Genomic DNA, 14,649 nt, shown 5'->3' with positions numbered 1-14,649 from the left:
CCTTTTTATCTTAATGAGTCTTGCTAAAGCTTTATCAATTTCGTTTATCTTCTCAAAAGTCCAAAATTTAGTTTTATTGATCTTTGCTATTGTTTTCTTCATTTTAATTTCATTTATTTCTGCTCTGATCTTTATGATTTCTTTCTTCTACTAACTTTGGGTTTTGTTTCTTCTTCTTTCTCTAGTTGCTTTAGGTGTAAGTTTAAGTTTTTACTTGAGGCTTTTCTTGAGGTGAGATTGAATTGCTATAAACTTACCTCTTAGAACTGCTTTTGCTGTGTCTCATAGGTTTTGAGTTGTCCTGCTTTCATTGTCATTTTTTTCGATGTATTTTTTTTATCTCATCTTTGATTTCTTCAGTGATCTCTTTGTTATTTAGTGTCAAATTGTTTATCCTCTATGTGTTTGTATTTTTTATAGTTTTTTTTTCTTGTAACTGATTACTAATCTTATAACATTGTGGTCAGAAAAGATGGTTGATACTATTTCATGTTTCTTAAATTTACCGAGGCTTGATTTGTGATGCAAGATGTGATCTATCCTGGAGAATGTTTCATGTACACTTGAGAAGAAAGTGTATTCTGCCGCTTTTGGGTGGGATGTCCTATAAATATCAACTAAGTCTATCTGGTCTACTGTGTCATTTAAACTTTCATATCCTTATTTATTTTCTGTCTGGATGATATGTCCATTGGTGTAAGTGGGGTGTTAAATCCCCCACAATTATCCTGTTACTGTCAATTTCCCCTTTTTTGGCTGTTCTAATTTTCCTTATGTATTGAGTTGCTCCTATGTTGGGTGGAGAAATATTTATAATTTTTATATCTTCTCCTTGGATTGATCCCTTAATCATGATATAGTATCCTTCCTTGTCTCTTGTAACAGTCTTTATTTTAAAGTCTATTTTATCTGATATGAGTCTTGCTACTCCAACTGTCATTTGATTTCCAATTGCATGGAATATCTTTTCCATCCCATCACTTTCAGTCTGTATGTGTCCCTAAATCTGAAGTGGGTCTCTTGTAGACAGCATATACACAGGTCTTGTTTTTGTATCCATTCAGCCAGAGTGTGTCTTTTGCTTAGAGCATTTAATCCATTTACATTCAAGGTAGTTATCAATATGTATATTCCCACTACCATTTTCTTAATTTTTTGGGTTTGATTTTGTGGGTCTTTTTCTTCTCTTATGTTTCTCACCTAAAGAAGTTCCTTTAGCATTTGTTTTAAAACTGGATTCATGGTGGTGTATTCTCTTAGATTTTGCTTGCCTGTAAAGCTTTTGATTTCTCAGTTGAATCTGAATGGGATCCTTGCTGGGTAGAATAATTTTTCTTGTAGATTTTTCCCATTCATCACTTTAAATATATCCTGCCAATCCTTTCTAGCCTGCAGGGTTTCTGTTGAAAAATCAACTGATAACCTTATTGGGATTCCCTTGTATACTATTTGTTACTTTTCCCTTGTTGCTTTTAATATTTTCTCTTTAAATTTACTTTTTGATAGTTTGATTAATATGTGTCTCAGTGTTTTTCTCCTTGTGTTTATCCTGAATGGGACTCTCTGCACTTCCTGGACTTGGGTAGATATTTCCTTTCTCATGTTAGGAGGTTCCAACTCTAATATCTTCAAATATTTTCTCAGACCATTTCTCTTTCTCTTCTTTTTCTAAGACCCCTAGAATTCAAACGTTGGTGCTTTCAATGTTACCCTAGAAGTCTCTGAGACTGTCTTCATTTTTTTTTTTTCATTCTTTTTTCTTTGTTCTGCTCCTTGGCTGTTATTTCCACCATTCTATCTTCCAGCTCACTTATTCATTCCTCCATTTCAGTTATTCTTCTATTGATTTCTTCTAGTGTATTTTTCATTTCAGTTATTGTGTTGTTCATCTCTGTTTATTCTTTAGTTCTTCTAGGTCCTTGTTATGCATTTCTTGTATTTTCTTGATCTTTTCCATTCTATTTCTGAGATTTTGGATCATCTCTATTAACATTAGTCTAAATTATTTTTCAAGTAAGTTGCCTATTTCCTCTTCATTTATTTCATCTTGTAGGTTTTTACCTTGCTCGTTTATCTGTAACAATTATTTTTTATCTTTTTTTTTTTATGAGTGAGGCTGTGTTCCTGTCTTACTTGTTGTTTGGCCTTAGGTTTGCAGGCAGTTGGATGGAGCTGGGTCTTAGTGCCAAGATGAGGACCTCTGGGAGAGTTCACACCGATTAATATTCTCTGGGGTCTGAGGTTTTCTGCTAGTCCAGTGGTTTGGACTCAATGCTCACACCATTGGAGCTCATGCCTGACCCCTGCCCTGGGAGCCAAGATGCCACAAGTCAAGTGGCATGGTAAAAAAAAATAAACAAAATAAAAAGGCAACAAACAAAAAGAGCAGAACAATAACAAAGAATAAAAAATAAAATATATATTAGAAAAAATAAAAATGAAACAACAACAAAGCAAAACAGAACCACAATAGAAAAAAAAGAAAAAAGAAGGAGCTGGAAAAGGCCCTGGTGGTGGGGTTGGGTTGTGGTAGTGGAGCTTATGCTCAGGATCTGCATGGCTGGAGCAAGCACTGGAGGGCAGAGTTTCAGGCCCAGAACCCCAGCAGGTTCACTGGGACTCAGGCAGGCAGGGGAGATACTGGCCACATTCCCCTCCAATCCCTGAACCCCCAAAAGCCTCTACCCTTTCCTGCTGATCCTCTCACCATGAGTGGGGCCCTCTGTAAGTGTGAACCCCACCTCTTCCCCAGTTGCCCCTCAGGGACACTGGTCCCATCCCACCTCAACTTTTTCTGCCCCTTCCTCACCCCCCCCCCGATATCCTATCTGGTCATGCAGGGATTCCTCCCATCCCCTTAGGTGTCGAAGGTTCCCCACTGGTGCCTGATAAGTGCCCTAATTGTGAGAAGATGCAAACTCCCCATCCTCCTACTGCACCATCTTGACCCCATCCACAAGACTTGGATTTTAACCAAGGTAATTTGGTTAAAGAGTTTATGTGTTTAATAAATTCTCATCATTATATCCAAACCATATAGTTATTCAATAGTTGTATGAAATAAATGTATTTTGCAAAATCAAAGCAACAAAATATTAAAAAGATAATATATAAGTGACCAAGTGGGGTTTATTCCAGAAATGTAGAGTTGGTTTATGTTTGAAAATCAGCAAGGTAGTTCACAACACTAGCAATCTAAAAAAAAAGAAGGTCACAATCATCTCAATTTATGCAGATAAATCATTTGAAAAAGTTCAGTATCCATTTCTTATAAAAATTCTCAGCAAATTATTAATACAAGGGAACTCCTTCAACCTGATAAAAGATATCTGTGAAGACCTACAGCTAGCATCATACTTAATGGTAAAATTCTGATTGCTTTACCCCATGATCAGAAACAAGACAGGAATGTCTGCTCTCACAGTTCTGTTCAACATTATATTGGAGGCTCTAGTCAGTGCAATCAGGCAATGAAAAGAAGTAGAATTCTTCCAACTTTTAAAGGAAGAATTAAGATTGTCTTTATTCTAAGATGATGTAAACTTCTATATAGAAAATTGATTGGAATTTCCTCCACCAAAAAACTACTAGTACTAATAACTAACTGATAACACTCATTGTTGTTTACTCTGTTCAACTCTTATACACAAATATGAGCTCTATTTGCAATAACCAAAAACTGGAAACAACCCAAATACTTATAAACAGAGGAATGAGAAACAATTTGCAAAGTATTCATATAATGGAAAGTTACTCAACAATGAATAGGAAGGAACTATTAAAATTCACAACATGGGTGAATCTCAAAATAAATATGTTGAGTGAAAAAAGTCAAACCAAAAAAAAAAAGGCATATACCATAACATTTAATTTATATGAGTTTAGAAAATGCATAATAACCTATAGTGACAAACAACAAGTCAGAGTTTTTTTTTTTGGACAGGAGGATTGGGATGGGCAAGTGGGAACAATTGCAAAGGAGCATAAGGAAAATTGAGAAGAAATGTGGATTCATTATTTTGATTATGGTGATGGTTTCACAGATGTATGCATATGTCAAAACTGAATTGTACACTTTAAATGTATAAAGTTTACTGTATGCTTATTATACTTCAATAAAGCTGTTTAAAGTTATATCTATATCCATATATATTGTTCTTAGTATCAGTTGAAATTAAATACATTTTATTCATAAGAGCTTGTGACTTGCCATATTCTATGCAATGTCTAGCCCTGTGGTATATCTACATACGTTAGAGTCATTGTCATTACTTAAAAATTGCCTTAATGAAATGCATAAACTCAAAGAAAATTCACTGTCATACCTATAACCACTTATATCACATAAACTACCCTTCCTTTCTGATGTCAACCATGTAATTGCTCAAATAACCAAAAGTGAAATCAGGTGTCCATTCTGTAAAAAAGTAGACTTTAGCTTAAATGAGCAAGGACAATTAGCCAAGTCATTAGACTAATATTCAGAATTAGCTTAATTTTTAAAAAAATTTAGTGGAGTATAGTTGCTTTAAAATGTTGTGTTAATTTCTACTGTATAACAAAGTGAATTACCTATATGTATACATATATCCCCTCTTTTTTGGATTTCCTTCCCATTTAGGTCACCACAGAACATTGAGTAAATTTCCCTGTGCTATCTAGTAGGTTCTCATTAGTTATCTATTTTATACATAGTATCATTAGTGTATATATGTCAATCCCAATCTCCCAATTCATCCCACCCACACCTGCCCCACTTGGTATCTATACATTTGTTCTCTAAGTTTTTGTCTCTATTTCTGCTATGCAAATAAGATTATCTATATCATTTTTCTAGATTCCATATATATGCGTTAATATATGATATTTGTTTTTCTCTTTCTGACTTACTTCACTCTGTATGACAGTCTCTCAGTCCATCCACTTCTCTACAAATGACCCAGTTTTATTCCTTTTTATGGCTGGGTAATACCCCATTCTGTATATGTATCACATCTTCTTTATCTATTCCTCTGTTGATGGACATTTATGTTTCTTCCATGTCCTGGCTATTGTAAGTAGTGCTGCAATGAACACTGGGGTATATGTGTCTTTTTGAATTATGGTTTTCTCTGTGTAAATGTCCAGTAGTGGGATTGCTGGGTCACATGGTAGCACCTATGGTCAATTAATCTATGGCAAAGGAGGTAAGAATATATAATGGAGAAAAGGCAGCCCCTTCAATAAGTGGTGCTGGGAAAACTGGAGAGCTACATGTAAAAGAATGAAATTAGAACGCTCCCTAGCACCATACACAAAAATAAACTCAAAATGGAATAAAGACCTAAATGTAAGACCAGACACTATAAAACTCTTAGAGGAAAACATGGGCAGAACACTCTTTGACATAAATCACAGCAAGAACTTTTTTTGACCCACTTCCTGGAGTAAGAAAAATAAAAACAAAAATAAAAAAATGGGATCTAATTAAACTTAAAAGCTTTTGCACAGCAAAGGAAACCATAAATAAGATGAAAAGGCAACCCTCAGAATGGGAGAAAATATTGCAAATGAAACAACTGACAAAGGATTAATCTCCAAAATACACAAACAGCTCATGCAACTCAACATCAGAAAAAAAAAAAAAAAAAAAAAAAAAAAACCATGGGGAGAGAGAGCTTCAAGATGGTGGAAGAGTAAGACTTGGAGATCAACTTCCTCCCCACAAATACATCAGAAATACATCTACATGTGGAACAACTCCTACAGAACACCTACTGAATGCTGGCAGAAGACCTCAGACATCCCAAAAGGAAAGAAACTCCCCACATACCTGAGTAGGGCAAAAGAAAAAAGAAGACAACAGACAAAAGAATAGGGACGGGACCTGCATCTGTGGAAGGGAGCTGTGAAAGAGGAAAGGTTTCCACACGCTAGGAAGTCCCTTTGTGGGCAGAAACTGCAGGTGGCTGAGGGGGGAAGCTTCAGAGCCATGGAGGAGAGCGCAGCAACAGGGGTGCAGAGGGCAAAGCTGAGAGATTCCCGCACAGAGGGTTTATGCTGACCTACACTCACCAGCCTGAGAGGCTTGTCTGCTCACCCACCGGGATAGGTGGGGGTTGGGAGCTGAGGCTTGGGCTTCGGTCGGATCCCAGGGAGAGGACTGGTGTTGGCTGCGTGAACACAGCTTGAAGGGGACTAGTGTGCCACAGCTAGCAGGGAGGGAGTCTGCAAAAAAGTCTGGAGATGCCAAAGAGGCAAGACTCTTTTTCGTGCCTCTTTGCTTCCTGGTGCGCGAGGAGAGGGTATTAAGAGTGCCACTTAAAGAGCTCCAGAGACGGGAGCGAGCTGCAGCTATCAGTGCAGACACCAGAGAGGGGCATGAGATGCTAAGACTGCTGCTGCAGCCAACAAAAAGCCTGTGTGGAAGTACAGGTCACTATCCACACCTCTCCTCCTGGAAGCCTGTGCAACACGCCACAGCCAGGGTCCTGTGATCATCCAGGGACAACTTCCCCGGGAGAATGCACGGTGCACCTCAGGCTGGTACAATATCACGCCAGCTTCTGACACTGCAGGGTCACCCCACACCCGTACCCCTCCCTCCCCCCAGCGTGAGAGAGCCAGAGACCCCGAATCAGCTGGCCTTTTCACCCCGTCCTGTCTGAGCAAATAACAGACGCCCTCAGGCGACCAACATGCGAACAAAGAAGAGAAAGGGAAATCTCTCCCAGCAGCCTAAGGAGCAGTGGATTAAATCTGCACAATCAACTTGATGTACCCTACATCTGTGGACTACCTGAATAGACAATGAATCATCCCAAATTGAGAAGGTGGACTTTGGGAGCAATGACATATATATATATTTTCCCTTTCTCTTTGTGAGTGTGTATGTGTATGCTTTTGTATGTAATTTGGTCTGTATAGATTTGCTTTTACCATTTGTCCTAGGATTCTGTCTGTCCGTTATTTTTTGTTTTTATTTTTTTTTATTTAAAAATTTTTTTCTTAATAATTATTTTTTTTATTTTTTACTTTAATAACTTTATTTTATTTTATCTTCTTCTTTCTTTTTTTCCTCTCTTTTATTCTGAGCCTTGTGGAGGACAGGCTCTTGGTGCTCCAGGCAGGCATCAGGGCTGTGCCACTGAGGTGGGAGAGCCAAGTTCAGAGCACTGGTCCACAATAGACCTCCAGCTCCACGTAATATCAAATGGTGAAAATCTCCCAGAGATCTCCACTTCAATGCCAAGACCCAGCTCCACTCAACGACCAGCAAGCTACAGTGCTGGACACCCTATGCCAAACAACTAGCAAGACAGGAACACAACCCCATCCATTAACACAGGGGCTGCCTAAAATCATAATAAGGCCAGATATCCCAAAACATACCACCAGACGTGGACCTGCCCACCAGAAAGAAAAGAGCCAGCCTTATCCACCAGAACACAGGCACTAGTCCCCTCCACCAGGAAGCCTACACAACCCACTGAAACAACCTAAGCCACTGTGGACAGAAACCAAAATCAACGGGAACTATGAACCTGCAGCCTGTGAAAAGGAGACCCCAAACACAGTAAGTTAAGCAAAATGAGAAGACAAAGAAACACACAGCAGATGAAGGAGCAAGGCAAAACCCATCAGACCTGACAAATGAAGAGGAAATAGGCAGTCTACATGAAAAAGAATTCAGAATAATGATAGTAAAGATGATCCAAAATCTTAGAAATAGAATGGAGAAAATACACGAAATGTTTAACAAGGAACTAGAAGAACTAAAGAGCAAACAAACAGTGACGAACAACACAACAAATGAAATTAAATATTCTCTAGAAGGGATCAATAGCAGAATAACTGAGGCAGAAGAACAAGTAAGTGACATGAAAGATAAAATAGTGGAAGTAACTCCTGCAGAGCAGAATAAAGAAAAGAATGAAAAAATTGAGGACAGTCTCAGAGACCTCTGAAACAACATTAAATGCACCAACATTTGAATTATAGGGGTCCCAGAAGAATAAGAGGAAAAGAAAGGGACTGAGAAAATATTTGAAGAGATTATAGTCAAAAACTTCCCTAATATGGAAAGGAAATAGTTAATAAAGTCCAGGAAGCACACAGAGTCCCATACAGAATAAATACAAGGAGTAACAAGCCAAAACACATATTAATCAAACTATCAAAAATTAAATGCAAAGAACAAATATTAAAAGCAGCAAGGGTAAAACAGCAAATAACACATAAGGGAAACCCCATAAAGTTAACAGCTTATCTTTCAGCAGAAACTCTGCAAGCCACAAGGGAGTGGCAGTACATATTTAAAGTGATGAAAGAGAAAAACCTACAACCAAGATTATTCTACCCAGCAAGGATCTCTTTCAGATTTGACAGAGAAATTAAAGTTTACAAACAAGCAAAAGCTAAGAGAATTCAGCACCACCAAACTACCTTTACAACAAATGGTAATAGGAACATACATATTGATAATTACTTTAAATGTAAATGGATTAAATGCTCCAACAAAAAGACATAGATTGGCTGAATGGATACAAAAACAAGACCCATATATATGCTGTCTATAAGAGACCCACGTCAGACTTAGGGAAACATACAGACTGAAAGTGAGGAGATGGAAAAATATATTCCATGAAAATGGAAATCAAAAGAAAGCTGGAGTAGCAATTCTCATACCAGACAAAATAGACTTTAAAACAAAGACAATTACAAGAGACAAAGAAGGACACTACATGATGATCAAGGCATCAATCTGAGAAGAAGATATAACAATTGTAAATATTTATGCACCCAACATAGGAGCACCTCAATACATAAGGCAAATACCAACAGCCATAAAAGGGGAAATTGACCGTAACACAATCATAGTAGGGGACTTTAACACCCCACTTTCACCAATAGACAGATCATCCAAAATGAAAATAAATAAGGAAAGAGAAGCTTTAAATGATACATTAAACAAGATGGACTTAATTGATATTTGTAGGACATTCCATCCAAAAACAACAGAATACACATTCTTCTCAAGTGCTCATGGAACATTCTCCAGGATAGACCATATCTTGAGGAACAAGTCAAGCCTAGGTAAATTTAAGAAAATTGAAATCGTATCAAGTATCTTTTCTGACCACAGCGCTATGAGACTAGATATCAATTACAGGAAAAAATCTATAAAAAATACAAACACATGGAGGCTAAACAACACACTACTTAATAAACAAGAGATCACTGAAGAAATCAAAGAGGAAATAAAAAAATACAGAGAAACAAATGAAAATGAAAGCACGACGACCCAAAACCTATGGGATGCAGTAAAAGCATTTCTAAGAGGGCAGTTTATAGCAATACAATCCTACGTTAAGAAAGAAGAAACATCTCAAATAAACAATCTAACCTTACACCTAAAGCGATTAGAGAAAGAAGAAAAAAAAAACACCTAAGTTAGCAGAAGGAAAGAAATCATAAATATCAGATCAGAAATAAATGAAAAAGCAGTGAAGGAAATGATAACGAAGATCAATAAAACTAAAAGCTGGTTCTTTGATTAGATAAACAAAATTGATAAATCATTAGCAGATTCATCAAGAAAGAAAGGGAGAAGACTCAAATCAATAGAATTAGAAATGAAGAAGGAGAAGTAACAAGTGACACTGAAGAAATACAAAGGATCATGAGAGATTACTACAAGCAACTATATGCCAATAAAATGGACAACCTGGAAGAAATGGACAAATTCTTAGAAATGCACAACCTTTTGAGACTGAACCAGTAAGAAATAGAAAATATGAACAGACCAATCACAAACACTGAAATTGAAACTGTGATTAAAAATCTTCCAACAAATAAAAGCCCAGGACGAGATGGCTTCAAGGAGAATTCTATCAAACATTTAGAGAAGAGCTAACACCTATCCTTCTCCAAAATATAACAGAGGGAGGAATGCTCCCAAACTCATTCTCTGAGGCCACCATTACTCTGACAACAAAACCAGAGAAAGATTTCACAAGGAAAGAAAACTACAGACCAATATCACTGATGAACATAGATGCAAAAATCCTCAACAAAATACTAGCAAACAGAATCCAACAGCACATTAAAAGGATTATACATTATGATCAAGTGGGGTTTAACCGAGGAGTGCAAGGATTCTTCAATATATACAAATAAATCAATCTGATACACCATATTAACAAATTGAAGGAGAAAAAATATATGATCATCTCAATAGATGCAGAGAAAGCTGTCAACAAAATTCAACACCCATTTATGATGAAATTCCTCCAGACAGTAGGCATAGAGGGAACTTTCCTCAACATAATAAAGGCCATATATGACAAACCCACAGCCAACATCATCCTCAATAGTGAAAAACTGAAACCATTTTCACTAAGATCAGGAACAAGACAAGGTTGCCCACTGTCACCACTAGTATTCAACATAGTTTTGAAAGTCTTAGCCACAGCAATCAGAGAAGAAAAAGAAATAAAAGGAATCCAAGTTGGAAAAGAAGAAGTAAAGCTGTCACTGTTTGCAGATGACATGATACTATACACAGAGAATCCTAAAGATGCTACCAGAAAATTACTAGAGCTAATCAATGAATTTGGTAAAGTAGCAGGATACAAAATTAATGCACAGAAATCTCTTGCATTCCTATATACTAATGATGAAAAATCTGAAAATGAAATTAAGAAAACACTCCCATTTACCATTGCAACAAAAAGAATAAAATATCTAGGAATAAACCTACCTAAGGAGACAAAAGACCTGTATGCAGAAAATTATGACACTGATGAAAGAAATTAAAGATGATACAAATGGATGGAGAGATATACCATGTTCTTGGATTGGAAGAATCAACATTGTGAAAATAAATATATTACCCAAAGCAATCTACAGATTCAATGCAATCCCTATCAGACTACCACTGGCATTTTTCACAGAAGTAGAAGAAAAAATTTCACAATTTCTATGGAAACACAAAGAACCCTGAATAGCTAAAGCAATCTTGAGAAAGCAAAATGGAGCTCGAGGAATCAGGCTTCCTGACTTCAGTCTATACTACAAAGCTACAGTAATGAAGAAAGTATGTACTGGCACAGAAACAGAAATATATATCAATGGAACAGAATAGAAAGCCCAGAGATAAACACACACACATATGGTCACCTTATCATTGATAAAGGAGGCAAGAATATACAGTGGAGAAAAGACAGCCTCTTCAGTAATGGTGCTGGGAAAACTCGACAACTACATGTAAAAGAATGAAATTAGAACACTCCCTAACACCATACACAAAAATAAACTCAAAATGGATTAAAGACCTAAATGTAAGGCCAGACACCATCAAATTCTTAGAGGAAAATATAGGCAGAACACTCTATGACATAAATCACAGCAAGATCCTTTTTGACCCACCTCCGAGAGAAATGAAAACAAAAACAAAAATAAATAAATGGGACCTAATGAAACTTAAAAGCTTTTGCACAGAGAGGAAACCATAATCAAGACGAAAAGACAACCCTCAGAATGGGAGAAAATATTTGCAAATGAAGCAACTGACAAAGGATTCATCTCTAAGATTTACAAGCAGCTCATGCAGCTCAACATTAAAAAATCAAACAACCTAATCCAAAAATGGGCAGAAGACCTAAATAGACATTTCTCCAAAGAAGATATACAGATTGCCAACAGACACATGAAAGAATTCTCAGCATCATTAATCATCAGAGAAATGCAAATCAAAACTACAATGAGATATCATCTCACACCGATCAGAATGGCCATCATCAAAAAATCTAGATACAATAAATGCTGGAGAGGATGTGGAGAAAAAGGAACCCTCCTGCACTGTCGGTGGGAATGTAAATTGATACAGCCCCTATGGAGAACAGTATAGAGATTATTTAAAAAACTAAAAATAGAACTACCATACGACCCAGCAATCCCACCACTGGGCATATACCTTGAGAAAACCATAATACAAAAAGTGTCATGTACCAAAATATTCATTGCAGTTCTATTTACAATAGCCAGGACATGGAAGTAACTGAAGTGTCCATCAACAGATGAATAGATAAAGAAGATGTGGCACATATGTACAATGGAATATTACTCAGCCATAAAAAGGAACAAAATTGAATTATTTGTAGTGAGGTGGATGGACCTAGAGACTGTCATACAGAGTGAAGTAAGTCAGAAAGAGAAAAACAAATACCATATGCTAACACATATATATGGAATCTTAAAAAAAAGAAAAGAAAATGGTCAGAAGAACCTAGTGGCAAGACGGGAATAAAGATGCAGACCTACTAGAGAATGGAGTTCAGGATACGGGGAGGGGGAAGTGTAAGCTGGGACAAAGTGAGAGAGTGGTATGGACATATATACACTATCACACGTAAAATAGATATCTAGTGAGAAGCAGCCGCATAGCACAGGGAAATCAGCTCGGTTCTTTGTGACCACCTAGGGGGTGGGTTAGGGAGCGTGGGAGGGAGGGAGATGCAAGAGGGAAGAGATATGGGGACATATGTATATGTATAACTGATTCACTTTGTTATAAAGCAGAAACTGACACAACATTGTAAAGCAATTATACTCTAATAAAGATGTTAAAAAAAAAAAAGAACCTAAGGCCAAGATGGGAATAAAGGTGCAGACCTACTAGAGAATGGACTTGAGGATATGGGGAGGGGGAAGGGTAAGATGTGACAGGGTGAGAGAGTGGCATGGACATATATACACTACCAAATGTAAAATAGATAGCTAGTGGGAAGCAGCCGCATAGCACAGGGAGATCAGCTCGTTGCTTTGTGACCACCTAGAGGTGTGGGATAGGGAGGGTGGGAGGGAAGGAGATGTAAGAGGGAAGAGACATGGGGACATATGTATATGTATAACTGATTCACTTTGTTATAAAGCAGAAGCTAACACACCATTGTAAAGCAATTATACTCCAATAAAGATGTTAAAAAAAAATCAAAAAATGTGTGAAAGACCTACATAGCCATTTCTCCAAAGAAGACATACAAAGGGACAACAAACACATGAAAAGGTGCTCAACGTCACTAATTATTAGAGAAATGCAAATCAAAACTACAATTAATTATAACCTCACACCAGTCAGAATGGCCATCATGAAAAAATCTTCAAACCATAAATACTGGAGAGCGTGAGGAGAAAAGAGAAACCTCTTGCATTGTTGGTGGCAATGTAAATTGATACAGCCACTATGACGAAGAGTATGGAGATTCTTTAAAAAACTAAAAGTAGAATTTGCTTTAAAATTGACTGTAACACATTTGTAAGGAGCTATATTCTCCAGAGGCAAAGAAAAGGTATGTTGTTTGGTACTATGGGAAGTTGTAGTAACCAGGTTACCAAATAAATGCTTGATTTACAACACCAAAATGCCACCTGAAGGCTGGAAAAATCTACTATAACTTTCAGAGCTGTGTAACTTATTTACAGGAATTCATTCTAAAATTACTTTATGTATTCCATGTAACTGGCATAGCCAAAAAAAAAAAATTTTTTTCAAAATTTTCAAGGATGAAAATGATATAACTTAAAAAGTTATAGAATTTCATCTATATACATATTTATATTATAATAAAACAAAATATCAAATTTCCCTCAGCAATCTACTTTTAAGAAAAATGAGTCCACATTTAATGAAAATTTCCATAATAACCATCATCAAAGCTTAGACTTTTAAAACTAGAGGAGACATAATTCAGCCAGTTTGATTTTCCATTTTAAAGATGAAAAAAATTGAAAACTGCAGTGATGTGCAAAACTGATGTACTGAGATAATAAGGATAGAACTAAAACCCAGAATGCTCACTCATTTTTCTCTCTCCTAATGATCATAAGCAAAGAGGAAAGACAGTTCTTGAGATTTAAGATCAAAATTCCTGTGTCCCTTAGTTCTTCAAATTATTATTCAATGAACTAAGCTATCTCTTCCATAAATGCACTGGCTCCTACAACCTCCAGTACTGCAGTCTTCTTGCACACTTCATTTGTTAAAAAATATCATGAATATTAAAAATTGACAGTTGCATACTTTGACCTATGTCTGAAGCAAGGTATATTAGGAACAGTATAGTTCTATGAAGAATAGGAGGGTAGAGATAATTTAATCCTGGAGAACTTGTCTGCAGAGATTGAGATGCCCTCTGGCATTTGTTAACATCAGGCAAAAATCACTAATTGTAGCTATACTATTTATGGCATGGAAGGGCTTAGGACTAGTCTGGTGTGTTTTTCTATGCCTATAATTTTATCAGAAAATGTGAAATCTTCAAAGAACTCTACAGGTATCATTTTACTTAAATGGAGTTACTTTCAACAAATCTAAAAAAGGAATGCATTTTCCCTATTAAATCAAATTAATCTCAGAGACGGAGCAGTGAGAGGTGGCACGAAGCAAGATCTTAATTCCCTGCCCAGGCATTGAACTTGGGTAGCCTGGAAGAAAACCAGGAATCCTAGCCACCAGACCAGCAAGGGCTAGAGGCTAGAAGCTATTTTTCCCTGGCTCTTGCCCCCAGTGAAAAATGCATTTCTCACAGAGACAAAAACTGTAAAAACAGGTACAAAGTTTATGATTAGAGTCACAGAACAACAAGTGGGAGAGCACACAGAGAAACA

The sequence above is a fragment of the Balaenoptera physalus genome, assembly GCF_965194825.1.
Source record: "Balaenoptera physalus genome assembly, chromosome: 12".
Taxonomy (NCBI): domain Eukaryota; kingdom Metazoa; phylum Chordata; class Mammalia; order Artiodactyla; family Balaenopteridae; genus Balaenoptera; species Balaenoptera physalus.
Note: the sequence above shows the minus strand (reverse complement) of the source record.